The sequence below is a fragment of the Macaca nemestrina genome, chromosome 7, assembly GCF_043159975.1.
Source record: "Macaca nemestrina isolate mMacNem1 chromosome 7, mMacNem.hap1, whole genome shotgun sequence".
In the NCBI taxonomy this organism is placed as follows: Eukaryota; Metazoa; Chordata; class Mammalia; order Primates; family Cercopithecidae; genus Macaca; species Macaca nemestrina.
Genome location: NC_092131.1, coordinates 12147973 through 12166097, shown reverse-complemented (window position 1 = coordinate 12166097; position 18125 = coordinate 12147973). Strand labels below are relative to the sequence as shown.

Below are 18125 nucleotides of genomic sequence, written 5' to 3'. Positions count from 1 at the left end.
GCCCTGAAATTTCTGGGCCAGTGGCCTATACACAGAGCTTCCCACCCTCCCTACCTCATTGGATTTCTGCAAGCCCTCCCCAACCCCAGCACTCTGCAGGGCCTGGGAAGTGAACCAGGTAAGCTGCAAACCTAAGGCCTTATTATTAGAAAGCCCATCCTCACAGGTTGCTCCCTCACTTGGAAGGAGAATGTGGCCAATGTGTCTTGTGCCTTGCTTGGCATGAAAAGTCGGACCTTGGGAGCAGCAGAGGCAGGTGTTGCAAAATTCTAATCTTATAATGGCGCTGGGACTGTAGAAAGCCTGGGCAAGCATTGTGGATTTTGAATTTGAGAAGAGAGGAGAGCCAAAAGAAGATTTCTAGGGCATTTGAAAGGCAAGTCCAGTGCCAAGCAAAGTTCCACAGTACACCAACTATAAAAGGAGGGAGGAGCGGAAATGAAGGAGTCAGTGCTGAGCCTAGAACAGACACTAATCATCCTGGGGCATAGCAGTAATGGGGAGAAAGGGAGCTGGGGGCAGGGGGCCTCAGCAAAAGCCTAGCCACGTGTGAGATCTGGCTCACACCCCACACACCCCATACACCTGGGGTTTTCTTGATACCATTTTTACAGATGAGGAAACTGAGGCTCTGTGTGCAGGGAAACATGGGTGTCACTGGTGGCCTGCAGATGCCCAGGGAATTGGGTCTTGTTGCAGAAGTATCACCCCGGGACTTGGGAGAAATGCAGACTCTCAGGCCTCCCTCCTCCCTGCAAAATCAGATCTGCATTTTAACAAGACCCCCCAAGGTGGCCACACTAAAGGACTCCCCAGGGTCACCTCACTGAGTAGGGCAGCACCATGATGTGTCTGCCTGACTCCAATGCAAGACTTCTTTCCATTTATGTGGTTTTTGCCCTCAAAAAGCCATCAGAAGGAACTTTTAAAAAATGCAAATCAGTATAATGCAAATGACTTGCTTATAATTTTTCTGACAATTCTGATGTCCTTCAGAGCAAGCCCAAACACCCCATGACGGCATTCAAGGTCACAGAGCGGGTAGCTGATTTATCTGAGGTCACATAACTGAACTCTCCTTCCAGGGGCAAGAGGCTCATTTGGAATGGGGATGTTAGACTTCCTGGCCTAAAAGCAGATGTAGGAGAGCTGGGGACAGGAGGAGGGCTGTGACTCAAACAATTCTTCCTCCTGAACAGCACAATCTAGTAACTGCTGAGGAGCTGAACTGAGGGTCAAAAGTTAAGGAAGAGTCAACGTGGGGTCATGGCCTCGAGAGCTGAGAGTTGCGGTGCAGTAAGGCACAGAAGACATCTAAAGCCTTGTAAACCTGTTGTCTGGGCTTGTGTGGGGCTCACTTTCCTGGGAGCATTTCTGGAGCCTTTCAAAACCCCAATATTCAAGCCACTTTAGGCTGCTGTGCTGTCAGCCAGGGCCAAGGAAAGGAGGGATAGGGAGGGGGAGTCTGGGGGCAGCTGCCCATTCCTGTCGGTGGTTATCTCTGTGATGCTCTAGCCACAGTCTTGCAAGGCAGGACCATATCCCCATCTGATGAGGCCACCGTCCACACCAGCCTTGAGTCACCTTGTCTGCAATGGCGGTGGCAGTTTCTGAGACCTTTTTCTACAGCTATGTCCACTTCTTTGAAGTGTTTTTATAAACCCCATTCTCTGGGAATTTTTTTTTTTTTTTTTTTGAGACGGAGTCTCGCTCTGCCGCCCAGGCTGGAGTGCAGTGGCCGGATCTCAGCTCACTGCAAGCTCCGCCTCCTGTGTTTATGCCATTCTCCTGCCTCAGCCTCCCAAGTAGCTGGGACTACAGGCGCCCGCCACCTCTCCCGGCTATTTTTTTTTTTTTTTTTTTTGTATTTTTAGTAGAGACGGGGTTTCACCGTGTTAGCCAGGATGGTCTCGATCTCCTGACCTCGTGATCCGCCCGTCTCGGCCTCCCAAAGTGCTGGGATTACAGGCTTGAGCCACCATGCCCGGCCTCTCTGGGAATATTTTTAATTTTTCTGTGTGGCTGGGAGTATTCTTAGAGAAGAAAAGTGCTGATTTAAGAGATGCTGCATTATTTGTGAAATACAAAATTCATCTTGTGAGTGTAAGAGATGCCTTTGCAGACGGATGAAATTCCTGGCATAATTAGCAGGTAGACAGACCCCACGACTCTCCAGAAGAACGTGCTCAGCCCTCCGACATGGATCTGTGCTGTACTCACTGAGCTTAGGGGCCCTCCCACCCGGGACCCTCTCTCCATGCCTTTTTGAGCTTTGTTCTTTTTTGTTTTCCTCTTTAGGAGTGCAACGAAGCTGCTGTGTTCTCCAGCTCTGAGTTAAGGGCCAGTCAGGATCAGACGTTTTGCCCTGATGGAAAAGAAGATGAACAGATACCTCCTGACCTGGATAGCCATTAATTTCGGGGGCCTAGATCCCAAAGGGCTTTAGGATAGGGCAGCAGTTTGGATTTAGGATCAACATGGTGTTTGTAAAAGCATTGCAGTGTTGGGGAAGCATCATTTAAAAGAACTTGTGGGTCCTTGTCAGGCCCCTCTTGAGACAGGCCAGCCCCACAGAAGAGAAGGCCTAGGGCTGGCTCCCTAGGGTTTTGAGAAACTCCAGAACGGTGTTGACTTCTTTCTTCCCCTAGGGTCACGCCAGCATGTAGCATGATGCCTTGCACACAGTAGGTGCTTAGTAAACACTTTTGGATCACTGAATGCAATGACCAGTGGATAGAAACATTGTTCTTGCCCTGGCCAGATAAGACCCGCTTCCCTGGGCATCCACAGGCCGCTGGTGATGCGCAGCCTTCTCTTTGTGGCCTCTGCCTGCCGGGGGAAGCCTTGTGACCAGTTCCTCCCCGCTGAGTCAAGGGAGAATGAGGGGGAGCATGAACATTTGCTTGTTTCCCTTATGGCTTCTGAGTCTTTATTTTTTTTTTTTAATGAAAATGTCTACTTGAATTTAGTTAAGGAAGACCTGGCTCTTAGTTTTTACATTTTGAACTAAAAAAAAAAAAGTCTTTCAATGAACACTAGCAGGACAGTCTAAGCAATCATGATAAAGACCTAATTCCTGCCTCTTTCTCCTGCTCTGATGGAGCTGGCAACAGCACAAATGGGAGAGGGAGAATGTAGCAAGGACACTGAAGGACAGAGAGTTGTCCAAGCCACCAGGAAGGTGGAAGTGGGAATTCATTTTCTGTGCGATTGGGTGGTTCCTTAGAGAGGAAAAAACATAGACTAAGAAAAATGTATTATTTGTGGAAATCAAGTTCATATTGCGGGTATAAGAAATGTCTTTGTGGGTTGACAGCATTTCTTGAACATGAGCCTTTATTTTTGGAGCTCCTCCAACGTACCATGCACTGTCACCTTAACAGTTCCTTACAGTGAACCCATAGAGTCAAGAGTCAACTGCATTTTTGCAGAACTGAGGCTCAGAGAGGTTGAGGGTTGTCCTAGGTATCCAGGTAGCGAGCAACAGAGCAAGAATTTGAACTCAGGTTGTAATGCTTCATTGTATGTGTCAACTTGACTGTGCAAAGTGATGCCCAGATAGCTGCTAAAGCACTATTTCTGGGTGTGTCTGTAATCTCTTTCTGGAAGAGATTAGCATTTGCATGGGTAGACTGAGTAAAGAAGACCTGTTCTCACCAAGTAAGCAGGCATCATCCAATCCACTGAGGGCCCAGATTGAACAAAAACACAGAGGAAAGGTGAATTCTCTCTCTTTGCTCTGACTGGGACATCCATCTTCTTCTGCCCTTGGACATTAGAGAGTTTAGTTCTGGGGCGTTTGAACCCAGTAACTTATAGCAGCTGTCCCCCAACCCTATCTCAATTGTCAGGCCTTTAGACTTGGAAAAAAGTACACCACTAACATTCCTGGTTCTCCAGCTTGCAGAAAACAGGTCATGGGGCTTCTCAGGCTCTATAGTCTCAAGAGCCAATTCCCATAATAAATCTCCTCATGTATATCCCAATGGTTCTCTTTCTCTGGAGAGCCCTGACTTATGCCCAGGTTGAACAACCATTCCGGGGTTCTTTTTCCACCTTGCCATATGGCTTCTTAGAACAAGACAAGGCCTCCACTGTGGTTTGAGTCAGAAGACTCATGAAGGTTGTATGAAAGAGTTAGTGGTATTTATGAAGAATGGCTAGGGAAATACTTTTGTTCCTTTGTGAGGAAGTGGGCACCGTGGAGTGGGGATAGATTGGAGGGCCCTCTAGGAGAACGAGGCCACATGAACAAAGCTGAAGATCATGAAGCATTTTAGGTAACTGCTAATAATAATAAGTAGAATTATTAATATTAATGCTGGCTGCTATTTCTGAGAGTAAATTCTGTCTCAGGAACTTCACATGCATCATCTTCCATCCTCACAACTGTCCTGGAAAATAGATTGTATTCCTAATGTGCAGATGAGTGGTTGAGACTCAGTGAGACCATACCTTGTTCAGGATCCCATGGTAAATACGTGGTGGAGCCCAGATGCTATTACAAAGCCCAGTGAGGCAGGAAAGCAGGAGTCATAAAAGGGAGGACATCTGGGGCTCAATAGAAGTGGGGAACCCCAAGAGGGCCCGTCAACTCCTCCCAGTGGCAGAAAAGATGGTTTTCAGAACCCAAGTCCATTCATTCTCTTTCCTGTGCTCCTTCCCATGGCTTTCAGCTCAAAGACACAACTGACTCTCTAAGACCAAGAGGGAGCAATACTATTAAAAACACTCGCTTTTCCTCAGTGACTTCTCTAGCTCATGGCCCTCCAGACAGAACAAAGGGCTCCCAAAATTCCTAGTGTGGAATCACAGAATGGCCCAGGCTTGAACCATCTTTATTCCCAGAGACAGTCACAGGGATGCATGGTAAGGGACAGTCTTGGCAGGGCCTGTGAGGAGAAAGTGGAATCAGCAGGATGATGGGGCTGGCCTTTGCAACATGGATGCCTGTTTTTGGTGTGCCGGTACTACACACATGCATTCACACATATATGCAGATACATGTACTCACACATACACACACACACAATAAAAACACCCACAGACATGCATGCTTTTCCATTTATTTGTGATTGGTGTGCCCCAGAGAAGAGTCTCTTACCAGCTGCTCTAGTTGTTTCTGACTTCTGGAAGAGTCTGCACAGAGAAATTCCCAGTGTATCCTACATCTTATTCTTGGTGTGAACCAGGAACACGCACTCGTTCCTATTTGGCTATAGTCAGTCTTCACAGCTTTCTACTGTTTCTTTTAAAAGAAGGAAACTAAAATAATATAATTCAATGTTGTCCAATCAGCTTTGATTACTGTTGGTCCGTGTGTGTCGAAGTGCTGTGCTGGCTTGAATGGGAAATTCAAAAATCAAGAAGGTAAGGTCCAGTCCTTAAAGCCCCTAGAGCAAGGGTTGACAAACCATAGCACTTGGGCTAAACCCAGCCCACCACTTGTTTTTGCAAATAAAGTTGTATTGGAACACAGCCATCCTCATTCATTTAGATGTCTCTGGTTACTTTTGTGCTCTAATGGCAGAGTTCAGTGGTTGCTACAGAGACTGTATGGCCCACAAAGCCTAAAATATTTACAATCCAATTCTTTAAAGAAAAAATTTATATACCTTAGCCCTAGAGGACTGTATTGGAGAGAATACATGTACCCCAAAAGACAAAGAGCTTGACCAGTCAGCCGTGCTAGGTGCCCTGTGCCTTTGTGGACAATAAGTGGCTTCAGAGTGCAAAGGAAGGGTATGTGTGGGCTGAGGTAATCAGGAACGGCTGCTTGGTGGAGGCAGGCTCTGGGTTTTTTAGTGAACAGGAGTGTAGGATGGAGTAGTGGTGGGATGGGCACGAGGTTGTTTCAGGTGTGGGCATTGGGGTGTGGGCATTGGGGTGAGTTCAAGTCCAGAGGTAAGCACAGATCATGCGGGGGTGAACATTTGTGTTTTGGAGCTAATCATCATCCACTCAGCCATGGCTAGTCAGAGCTCCGATTTCCTCTGAAAGTCATCACAATTTGCTTCTAATGAAGGTGACCTCCTCCCTGCTTCCAAGAGCATGCAACTCAGGCCTGGCCAATCAGAGCCTCAGGTCCCCCTCTGATGATAGTGATTGGCTCAGGGATGGGCACATGACCCAGCTCTGGCTGCAGAGCCAAAGAGCCCCAATCCTAGACTTGTTTTTGTCATTGAGGAAGTTGATTGTCCGCTCTCCAATCTTCTGGTTGTGAACAAAAGATGGTGTGACTGAGGCAGCCACCTTCCCAGTTCTGGCCCCACAGGTTGAGCCCTGAATCCAGCAGGGCCTGCCCCTCCCCCTCTCCCTACACTTTCCCATTATATGAACATATTTTCGGTTTTGCTTATGGCTATTTGGGTTGAGCTATTTAATACTTGTTGCTTGCAAACAGAAGAGCTAAACAGATCTGGCATATCTGGGGATGCTCGGGTTTTTTTGTTTTTTTTGTTTTGTTTTGTTTCTTTTGAGATGGAGTCTTCTCGCTCTGTCGCCCATACGAGGGTGCAGTGGCACAATCTCAGCTCACTGCAGCCTCCACCTCCTGGATTCACGCCATTTTCCTGCTTCAGCCTCCTGAGTAGCTGGGACCACAGGCACCCACCACCACGCCTGGCTAAGTTTTTGTATTTTTAGTAGAGACGTGGTTTCGTCCTGTCAGTCAGGGTGGTCTCGATCTCCTGACCTCATAATCCGCCCGCCTTGGCCTCCCAAAATGCTGGGATTACAGGCGTGAGCCACCGCGCCCAGCCAGGATGCTCATTTTTTCTGTGGGCTGAGAGTAGCCAGCTCAGACCAAGCCTCTGACAAGAGAGCCTGAAGTACTGGGAAGACGGATTTACCCCTCCTGGGGGCGATTTTGGTGAAGCCCCTAATTTGGGTGAAGTTTTGAGGTCCATCTAAGATTGGGCGAATGGCCTCCCTGGGAAAACAAGAAACAGGACACAGGCGGCTGTGGGTGGACAGGCCCCAAGTTATTTCCGATGGAACCTGCTGGAGGGAGCGTAGCACAGCAGTTAAGAGCCTGGGCTGCCGTGTTTGATGACTGGGTCCAAACTGGCTTCTCAGGCTTTGCCTCCTGTTGGTTAAGCCATGCCAGGCTCCCTGCCAATCTGCTGACAATGAAGAAGGCAATCTCACATAGACTTGGGCTGCTCTGGTCCCTACAGAGTTACACCTCGCATTGTTTTAATAAATTAATAAACTGGCCTTCTGCTTCTTACTTCGCTCCTGTGGGCTGGGTTAGTGGACATCTACTGAGAACTGGAAAATTCAGTTTCTATGAATGCAAGGTTGAAGGCTGACTCTGGATTGCGAAACATTGACCAGGAGGCCTCTGGGAGACAGGTTGTCAAGCGTGGTAGCTCCCTGTTGCTGCCCGTGCCAGCATGCTTAGATTCTTGTCCAACATTTACTGATCATCTTCTGTGGCATTGTACATGCTTGGCCTCTTTTAATTGTCCTGCCCTCACTGTTGAGGAGTTTCCAGTTGGGAGACCTGCCCCAGGGGCCTAGATGAGGATGCTGCAGTGGAGGGGTAGAAGGAGGAGGGGCAGCTGCCTGTAATCCTCAGAACAGCCCTCCTCTGTAGCACACTCTGAGCCTCATTTTGAAGTGACTAATCTTCTGCTTTTAAGATCAATAGCTCTGAAACGTGTTCAAAGGGAAGTGGAAGGGTGAAATATAGCAGCAGCCTTCAAACTGGATTTCTGATTCTGTTGGCCAAACCAAGCCCTGAGGCTGTGGCTCATAAATTGTTCTGTGTCTCCCACGCCAGCTACCTGCACAAGAAGGACAGTGATGGCAGGTGGGACAGCAGGGCTGGTAATGGGGTTTGATTGACAACGGTGTCAGGGACGTCTGCCCTGTGTCACTGAGGCTGTTGGTACCTGATGGATAAGAATCAGGCTGCCTGCCCCAGCCAGGCCCACATGGGGACAGCAGGGTCTTAGTGGGGCTCCTCAGAAGCCAGCAGTCTGAGGTACTGAGACATTGTAAGCCATTCTCAAATCCACACTGAGGACTTTTCTTACTCATTGTTTTCTTCTTCCCTGGATTCCTAATTTTGAAAATGTGGTTGCCAAACTCTGTATATAAAGTGATGTAATAGTTAAGTAACTGTATCCATCAGAATTCCTTCCAGATAGAGCCCATGTTCCTAGTTGCTAGAATATACAAAGAATGCTCAAAGCTCAACAGTAAAAAACCAATCTACTTAGAAAATGAGCAAAAAATGTGAACAGACATTTCACCAAAGAGGATATAGAGATGGTAAACAACCACGTGAAAGCGTATCCAACCTCATTAGTCATTAAATGAGTGCAAATTAAAATCACGAGATACCCCTACACACCTATCAGAATGGCTAGAATACAAAATAATGAAGACACCAAATGCTGGCAAGAATGTGGAAAAACTAGATGTCTCCTACATTGCTGGTGGGAGTATAAAACGGTACAGCCACTTTGGAAAGCAGCTTGGCAGTTTCTTGTAAAAGTAGACAAGCAACTACCATGCAACCCAGAAATAAAAACTTGTGTTCACACAAAACCTGTATCCAAATGTTCCTAGCAACTGTGTTCATCATCGAGACTGGAAACGATTCAAATTTCCTTCCACAGGTGAATGGTTTAACTGTTGTGTGTGCATACCATGGAATACTATTCATTGATAACGAGGAGTGAACTATTAACAGATACAACAATTTGGATGAATTTCCAGATAATTATGGTGAGTGGATAATATCAATTCCAAAATGTTATATACTGTATGATTGCATTTTGATGGCAATCTTGAAAGAACAAAAGTATAGAAATGGTGACTAGATTAGTACTTGCCAGGCGAGTGGGGAGGAGATGGCTCTGGCAATAGAAGCGTGGCTTGAGGGGTACCTCTGATGGACCTGTTTCACGTCTTGATTGTGGTGGTGATTACACGAATCTGTGCATCTGATAAATTGCACAACTAAATGTGCACATGCACACGCACACACACAAATGAGTGCATGTGAAAGGAAATCCGATATAGTGGATCATATCTAATATGGTGGGTCATATCTGAATACAGTGGATTATCAACCAGGGCTTTCTTGGTTATGATGTTGTACTACAATCATACTATAGGAGGAAAGTGAATGAAGAATATATGGAATCTCTCATATTATTTTTTCCAACTGTATGCAAATCTACCATTATTTCTCAATAAAATATTAAAAAAAAAGAAACAGAATTTTAGCCGTGGAGTTAATTTAATTAATGTGTTGTTTTGACCCATTTACCTTTTGGGGTAGATAAATCCAAATTGCTGTGACTGGTCCCAGAAGGACCTATAAAAGTTCTATGGTCGGTCCTAGGAGAGTGTTCTCTGGAAAGTGGCCCAGGATCAATAAACGGCTGCTGTCTACCTTTGAGGGCGCTACCTCCAAACACAGTCACATTGGAAGTCGGGGTGTCAACCTAGGAATTGGGGGAAACACAAACCTTCAGTCCTTAATGGGAATCCAAGTCAGGGGGGTCATAAGTTGAGTGTCAGAAGAGAAAGATGGAGGTATTATTAGTGCCGGTGGGCCAAACCTGAAGTCTGGACACTTACTTAATCATTACATTGATTCATATAGTAAATATTCACCAGGTACATATATATTGAATGCTGGGCTAGTTTCTGATGATGCAAAAATGAATGGCTTTATTGTCTTTGTCCTCAAGGCCCTCATGGTCTAGTGTAGAAGACAGGCTGTAAATATTTACCACTCAGTATGATATGTGCTGCTGCAGAGCGTGGTTTGGGCGTTATGGGGAACCAGAGGGCATGGAGCCTGGTTTGGAGGGCTAGGGAAGACTTTCTGAAATATGGGAGACAAGTTGAAACCTATCTGGCGGCAACATGCAGGAGGAGGCGGGACATTCATGGCACAAGGCCAGCATGGCAGCAGTGTGAGGTGTGATGGGCGCGATCCATTCGAGGAACTGCCAGGTGCCCCATCTGGACCAATATGTCCGAGCTGGGGGCCTGGCATGAGGGTCATGCGGTCCTGTGGGTGCCAAAACAAGGTGGTTAATTTTATCCTAAAAACAATTGGCATCTACTGAGGAGTTTTCTTTGGGAAGATGTAAAATTAAATTAGAATGGGCAATGTATCTCTGGAAGCAGAGTGAAGGGGGAGCTGGAGGGGCAAGCCCAGAGGCAGGGCCGACACTGAGCCGCATGGTCCCTGCAATGGACAATGTGAGCCTGAGGTAAATGGGCTGATGTGGGACTGATGGATGCAAGGTGACAGGCTAAGTAGGGACCGTCATTGCTCCCAGTCACACTGCAAGCTGCAGCAGGGCAGAGCCACATCTGATTTGACCCCAGTGCCTGACCAGAGTTGGGGCTCAGAGTTTGTTGAGTGAATTCTTACTGCATGGCCAGGGTTTCTGGTCCTGGCAGCTGGGTGGATGGAGGGGTCATATGGAGAATCCTGGAGTGCAGTAGTAGCCATTGACTCTGTGTGAAGAGTCAAGCAGGTCTGCAGCCTGAGGATGAGTGTGGCAGCAGGAGGGTCCTCTGGGAGCTGGTCATGAGTTTGATATGGACCGTGGGATGGGGCCCAATTTTGTTTGTATCCTGGGGTACAGATCACAGCTCCATGAAGGTTTGAGCTAGGCAGGTGAGCCATGCTGGGAGCAAAGATGGTGGTGGCTAGGTACTTGCTTGTCCCTAACAGAAGGGCTGTCTGAATTGGTTTGGCCTGAATAGTTACAAAGATCTGCCCAGATGGCAGGAGAGCTCCTTGCCCTTAAGTAGCAGGTGTGGCTGAGAAGGAGGAGTCAGAGCTGGAGAGGGGTACCAGGATAGGGTGAGGTGAACAAGCTGGGTATGGGTGCACAAGGCTGGAGCACCAGTCCTATGTATGAAGATGGGAGTCAGCTTTTCTGCTCCCATTTGACCCCCTCTTCCTAGTGGTTCCCCACCAAGGTGGGAACAGACACATTAGGACAAGGACACTGCCAGCATTGGCTGCTGTTCTGGGAGCAAAAGCATGGCTGCCATGTGAGTTTCTGTCTTCAGTATAGTCACGGTGCTGAGAATCATGCCTTGAAATCCGGCAGCTCTGTTAAAAACTGAGCAAGGTGTACTTCGGGGTTGTATTGAGAAGGGTGGTGTTCAGCTAAATCAGGAGGGAAGGCCAAGGAAAATCAGGCCTGGTACATGTCAACAGGTGGGATCCAATAGCCAAGCACATGGTCCTGCACACTGTACTACCCAATGTTCACAGCAAGGATTGCAACTTCTCACCAGGGCATAGAAAATTTGCCTTCATGTCAACCACCACCTCAGCCCTTGACTTTGCCTAACAGACTCTTCCCAGGTCAATAGCCACTTCCTCCCTGGGGCTTAACAGGCATTCTTTGAATCCTGCCCTGGGCAGTTAGTCCTTCCCTTTTTTGTGAACTCATGGCTGTTTTCATTGTCTACACACAGAGCAGTGGTCTAGGGAGTGAAGGGTTTGGGAATGGACCTTTTCCTTTCTTAGCTTGCTATAGGGAATGTGTTTCAACTAAGTAAAGTGGAAAAACAGAAGTACAAAGCAAGGGTCCCAGACCTGAGGGCTCTGTAGCTCTGGAATCTGGATTTTATTCCAGATTCAACACTTAGCAGGGAGCTGAAGTGGTCAGCCCTGTGCTTTACAAGGCTGATTGGGCAGCACCCATAGTAGAACTGTCAGCATAAAGTAATTGAAAGGATCAGAATCCAGGGTTTTTAAAGTTGTTTTTATTTGCTTTCAAGTTTACTTCTCTTTAATCGGTCTCACTTTATTGACCAGGCTGGTTTCGAACTCCTGGGTTCAAGTGATTTCTCCTGCCTCAGCTTCCGAAAGTGCTGGGATTACAGGCGTGAGCCACTGCACCCAGCCCAGAATCCAGTTTTAAAGAGTTTATTCAAGCCAAAAGCTGGGAGTGACCATCTGAGAAACACAGACTCCAGGGAAATGGAGCCAGGGCTCTGAACTTAAAAGTTAAAGTCTTGCTGACATAGGCAGAAAACAAAGAAATTTAGTAACCTTGTAGAACATTTTCTTGTATAACATTTCTTGTTTAACTTTGTTGTTTAACATTTTCTATGCGAGGCTGGTTTATGAGTTACAAGGTACAATTAATTAGAGGTTGTTCCCCTGCCCCCACCTTGTTTTCTTTTCTCTACAGCTTGTTTTCATTTCCTTTCCAATTTAAGAATGTGTTTAACATTCTACCCCAGACAATGTGATGGTCATGAAGTCTCTGGAGAGAGGAAAGAGGGAGTTAATCTATACTGAAGATCAAATCAACAGTGAAGAGGAAAGGGGTCTTCCCTGGAGCCCTTCAGTCATATACAACATTTTACACAACGATGTAAGTAAGGAAAAAGGCTAATCTATAATCAGAGAAACAAAGGTTGCATCTGCCTGTTTACATGACTCAGGTCCCATGATCAAATTCCCTTAAGGCTCAGAATATTTTAAAGTTCCAACAGCTTAGATTTTGAATTGCTTATTTTCACAGAATGGATCTGCCTAAGGAGGTATGTGTGGGAGAAGATTCCAGAAGGTCTTGAGACACTCCAGATGAAGGTTGGTGTGGGGCTGTGCTGCTGGAGCACCAGAGAGTGAAAAGAGGCAAGTGATTTATAGTGTCATCAAATATCGACAAGTTTGGGTTTTCCTTTAGAGTTGGGCAAGGCCTGGCTTGACTTCTTTCTCTGCCGGTCTCCATGAGGCTCAAACATGGTCTGATTTTCAGGTTCTGAAAAAACTCTCAGGGAAAAAGCAGCTTCCATTCTGTTTTTTGCACTTTCTGAATTCCACTTCCCTTTGATTTTTGGCCTGGTAATTTCTGTCTTACCAGCTTTTAGATGTCCTTGAGATTTTTCTTTTCTTTCATTTGTTTTTTTTCTTGAGAAAGGGTGTAAACCAAAAACTCTTTTATTCTTTTTTTTTTTTTTTCTTTTGAGACAGGATGTACACCAAAAAGAAAATTCTGAGGCACCCCCACCCTTCAACCATCTGAATGGATTTCCTCCTGGGCCAGAGCACTCTTAACCTGAAAGACTGGTTCAGGCCATGATGGGAAGTAGAGGTCAGACAGGACTCATTCTACCTCTCTGATGAGAAGCATTTACAATCTATTCTCTCTGAAGCCTGCTACCTGGAGGCTTCCTCTGTAGGGTAAAACTTTGGTCTCCGCAACCTCCTATTGCAACACAGACATTTTCTTTCTATTGATCCCAGATCTTTAGATAAACTCAACCAATTGTCAACTAGTCAATTTTAAATCTACCTATAACCTGGGAGCCCCCAACCTCTGCCTAACAATTCAAGTTGTCCCACCTTTCTGGATAGAACCAATGTATTTTTTCAATGTATTTGATTGACATCTTATGTCTCCCTAAAATGTATAAAACAAAGCCATACCCCAATCACCTTGGGCATATGTTCTCAGGATCTCCTGAGGGCTGTGTTACAGGCCATGGTCACTGATATTTGGCTCAGAATAAATATCTTCAAATACTTTACAGAGCTTGACTCTTCATTTGTCAATAATCTCACTCTCATCCAGACTGGAGTGCAGTGGTGCAATCACGGATTACTGCAGCCTCTACCTCCCTGGGCTCAAGCTATCCTCCCTCCTCAATCTCCTAAGTACCAGAGACTACAGGCATGCACCACCATGCCTGGTTAATTTTAAAACTTTTTGTATGGATGGAGGTCTTACTGTGTTGCCCAGGCTGGTCTCAAACTTTTGGCCTCAAGTGATCCTACCACCTCAGCCTCCCAAAGTGGTGGAATTACAGGGAGAAGATTTTTATTTTATTTTTATAGAGATGGGGTCTCAGTATGTTGCCGTGGCTGGTATTGAACTCCTGAGTTCAAGCGATAACCCTGCCTCAGCTTCTCAAACTGCTAGGATTACAGGTGTGAGCCACCATGCCCAGCCTGGGAGAAGACTTTTAAAACATATTTTGTTTAGGCCGGGCGTGGTGTTGAGGTCAGGAGTTCAAGACTAGGCTGGCCAACATGGTGAAATTGTGTGTCTACTAAAAAATATAAAAAACTTAGCGAGATGTGGTGGCAGGTACCTGTAGTCCCAGCTACTTGGGAGGCTGAGGAAGAAGAATTGCTTGAACCCAGGAGGTGGAGGTTGCAGTGAGCCGAGATCACGCCACTGCACTGCAGCCTGGGTGACAGAGCGAGACTCTGTCTGAAAAAAACAAAAACATGTTTTCTTGAGTTTGTTCAGCTGTGTATGCACAAGTTGATTGGAATCTCTCAGCCTGTCCCAACCCCACCCCGCAATGCTCTTCCCAGGCTTCCTAACAGGTATTCTTCTTTACCTGGATTGCATTTGTAGAAAACACTCTGCTTCAGTGGGAGGCAAGGAACAGAATCTTTCTCTGTCCAGGGCATACTCCTCCAGGTTATCTGATTCCAATTCTATGGGACCTGTCTTACAATTCTCAAAGCTGGCCGGGCGCGGTGGCTCAAGCCTGTAATCCCAGCACTTTGGGAGGCCGAGACGGGCGGATCACGAGGTCAGGAGATCGAGACCATCCTGGCTAACACCGTGAAACCCCGTCTCTATTAAGAAATACAAAAAAAAAAAACTAGCCGGGCGAGGTGGCGGGCACCTGTAGTCCCAGCTACTCGGGAGGCTGAGGCCAGAGAATGGCGTGAACCCGGGAGGCGGAGCTTGCAGTGAGCTGAGATCCGGCCACTGCACTCCAGCCTGGGTGACAGAGCGAGACTCCGTCTCAAAAAAAAAAAAAAAAAAAAAAAAAAACAATTCTCAAAGCTACAGATAACTGATAGCAATGAAAAATAATTCTTGTCTGTGGACATGCAAATGCCTGTGTTCTGAAGAGAGACAACCCTTCCTTACCTCCCCCAAATCCCCCAGTTTGCTTCCATTTTGCACATTCATTTCAATATTTCTCTTCTGTTCTTTCTTTTCTCTTTTTAGGGTGTCTCCCTCTGTGCCAGGCCAGAGTGCAGTGGTGCAATCATGGCTCACTGTAGTCTCAGCCTCCTGGGCTCAAGAGATCCTCCCACTTCAGCCTCCCAAGTAGCTAGGACTACAGGCACGTGTCACCATATCTGCCTAATTAAAAAAAATTATAGAGATGGGCTCTCCCTATGTTTCCCAGGTTGGTCTCAAACTCCTGGGCTCAAGTGATCCTCCCATCTTGGCCTCCCAACTTGCTGGGATTATAGGCATCTGCCACTGTGCCCAGCCCGTTTCAGTATTTTTGATCAATAAATTTGACTTTCAGATTCTCATTTGAATTAGCTGTCACACCTCTTCAGTTTCTTCACTGGGGAATTAAATATAATCTTTAGCACATGATATTGTTTAGCTCGGTGTCCCCACCAAATCTCATCTTGAATCGTAATCCCCCTGTGTGTCAAGGCAGGGACCTGGTAGGGGATGATTGGATCATGGGGACGGTTTTCCCCATGGTGTTCCCATATAGTGAATGAGTTCTCACGAGATCTGATGGTTTTAAAGTGTTTGGCAGTTCCCCCTTCTCTCTCATTCTCTCTCTCTCTCTGGCAGCTTGTGAAAAAGATGCTCACTTTTCCTTTGCTTTCTGCCATGATTTTAAGTTTCCTGAGGTCTCCCCCAGCCATGTGGAACTGTGAGTTAATTAAACCTCTTTCCTTTATAAATTACCCAGTTTCAGGTAGTTCTTTATAGCAGTGTGCAAATGGACTAATACAGCACATATTCATTTTTATATCTGTATTGAGTTATCATTTAACTTGTTTTTGAAAATTATCTTTTAACATGCATTTTTCTCTTTCTTATTATCTTCTTTTGCTAAAGCCTGTTCTCCAGTAGCTTCCTAAGAAAGGGTGCACAGGAGACCCATTTTCTGAGCCCCTCCTTATCTGACAATGTTTTTGTTTGACCTTTGATTAATAATGTGACTGGATGTTGAACTTGTGAAAGGAAAAATAAAAACTCGGGACCCCAATTCAGTATGCCAAAAGGAAAAAATAAAAAGAAGCTGAAAGCTGAGTCATGCAAGAAACTGCCTTTCCTTTTGCTCCTAAGTAGATGGCTACAGATAAAAGGTTAAATATCTCCACAGGTAGCTACTCTGTGTTCACCTTATCTTTTGTAAAGTGCCGATTTACTGAGCAGGAGACAGATATGTAATTGACTGTTCCCTACCTGCTCTTTTCCCCTTGCAACATGTGGATTACCATACTCTTCCTCTATCCCCTCCAGAGATGAATTTTTCCGTGTCTGTTTCCCCCATTTAAATACTGAAGCCCTCACTATCATCTTTGGAGAAAGGGACAGATCATACTGTTTCTATGATTCTGTGTCCTTTTCTTCCATGCATGTCCTTAACCTTGGCAAAATACACTTCTAAATGGATTGAAACCTGTCTCAGATACTTTTTGGTTCACTAACTCTAGGATGGGAAATATTTCCCCTCAGAACTTTGAAGGCATTGTCCCCTCATCTTCTAGCACTCAGCATGGCCATTGAGATTTGATGGCATTTTAAATTGCAACATGTTTATTAACGAGACCAGTTTTTTTCTCACTAGAAGTTACACATAAAATACTTAAAATAGTTTCTGGAATTTAATGAACTGAATTAATGTTAGCTATTACTATTATTGAAATATTTTTTTTCTCTGACATTCTTTAATATTTTTATTTTTTTTCTAAAAAACAGGGTCTCACTCTTTTGCCCTGGCTGGAGGGCGGTGGTGCAATCCTAGCTCACTGCAGCTTTGAATTCCTGGGCTTAAGTATCCTCCTATCTCAGCCTCCTGAGTATCTGGGGCAACAGGCATGTGCAACTATGGCTGGCTAATTTTTTAATTTTTCATAGAGATGTGATCTCACTATATTGTCCCGGCTGGTCTCAAATTCCTGGCCTCAAGCAATCTTTCTAGATTATAGAACTTCTTGGCTTCCACAACTGCATGAGCCAATCCTTTATAATAAATCTATATCCATCTGTATATGTCTGTGTCTGTCTCTCTACCTATCAATCTATCCATTCATCCATCCATCCATCCATCCATCCATCCATCCATCCATCCATCCATCCATCCATCTATTTTATTGTTTCTGTTTTTCTGGAGAACCCTGACTAATACAGAAGGTGAGCCCAACTTCTTACTGAGGATTCTCAAGCCTCAGCCTCTTGAAGTGCTGAGATTACAGGCATGAGCCACTGCATTCAGCCTCTGATTGTCATTGACAATTATGTGCTCTAGTGTGAGTCTCTTTTACCCACTGTGCTGGGTATTCACTGGCCCTTTCAACTTGGAAACGTGTGTCCTTTGGCTTTGCAAAAATATCTGTAGCATTGATTGCCTGATTTCTCTCCCTCAGATCAGGGCCTCTGCAGCGTCCGACTCCAGGGCACTGTTCACCCCATATTCTATGAATGGCATCCTCTGGAGTTGTGCTGTTGCACCTGCACCTTTTATTTATTTATGTTGGAACACACTGGAGTCAGATGCCAGACTGCCTTGATCCTCTAATTATCTGATCTCTTTCTTCCTGTTTTCCATCTTTTTGTCTTTTCATTCTACTCTCCTCAACTCTTGGTCGAGGAATTTTTCATTTTGCTCATGCCTTAAAAAAATCTTAAGAGCTTTCTTTTGTTCCCTTTTAAAAAAAAACATTCCATTGTTGTTTGATGTGTGGGCTCTCCTGTTTTCTTTCTGAGCATATTATATCTAATTTTTGAAGGTTGTATTTTCTCCCTTGTTTTAATTTTCTGCAGATACTTTTTTTTTTACTTTCCCCAATTAGTTTGTTTCTGACTTTCTTCCTCAATCTCTCCTGAACTATTGTTTCTTTTTAAGATCAGAGCAGATTCTTAGGAACTTTTCAAACTGTATGTGGGTGGGATTGTCACCTAGAGTGCTTTTTTGGAGAGTAATTGGATGGTGTGATAATTAATTTTATGTGTCAATTTGACAGGTTCTTAGGGTGTCCAGTTAATTGGTTAAACATTATTTCTGGGTTTGCCTAAGAGGGTGTTTCCTGATGAGATTAGTGTTTGAATGGATGGACTAAGTAAAGCAAGCTGCCCTCCTCAATGTGGGCGGGCACCGTACCCTTGAAG

General features: G+C 45.5%; 1 long non-coding RNA gene across 2 annotated transcripts in view; it reads left to right on the top strand.

Moving 5' to 3' along the window:
• The window catches only part of LOC105467464 (uncharacterized), a 44792-nt gene that overhangs the window by 18900 nt on the left and 7767 nt on the right, over window positions 1-18125 (top strand). Inside the window, exons 2-4 of one of the 2 annotated variants that reach the window (XR_003014888.2) lie at window positions 8631-8739; window positions 12195-12380; window positions 12531-12643. This is a non-coding gene — a long non-coding RNA (uncharacterized lncRNA). The remainder of the gene's footprint in view (window positions 1-8630; window positions 8740-12194; window positions 12381-12530; window positions 12644-18125) is intronic. The other variant, XR_003014889.2, reaches the window with a different exon arrangement.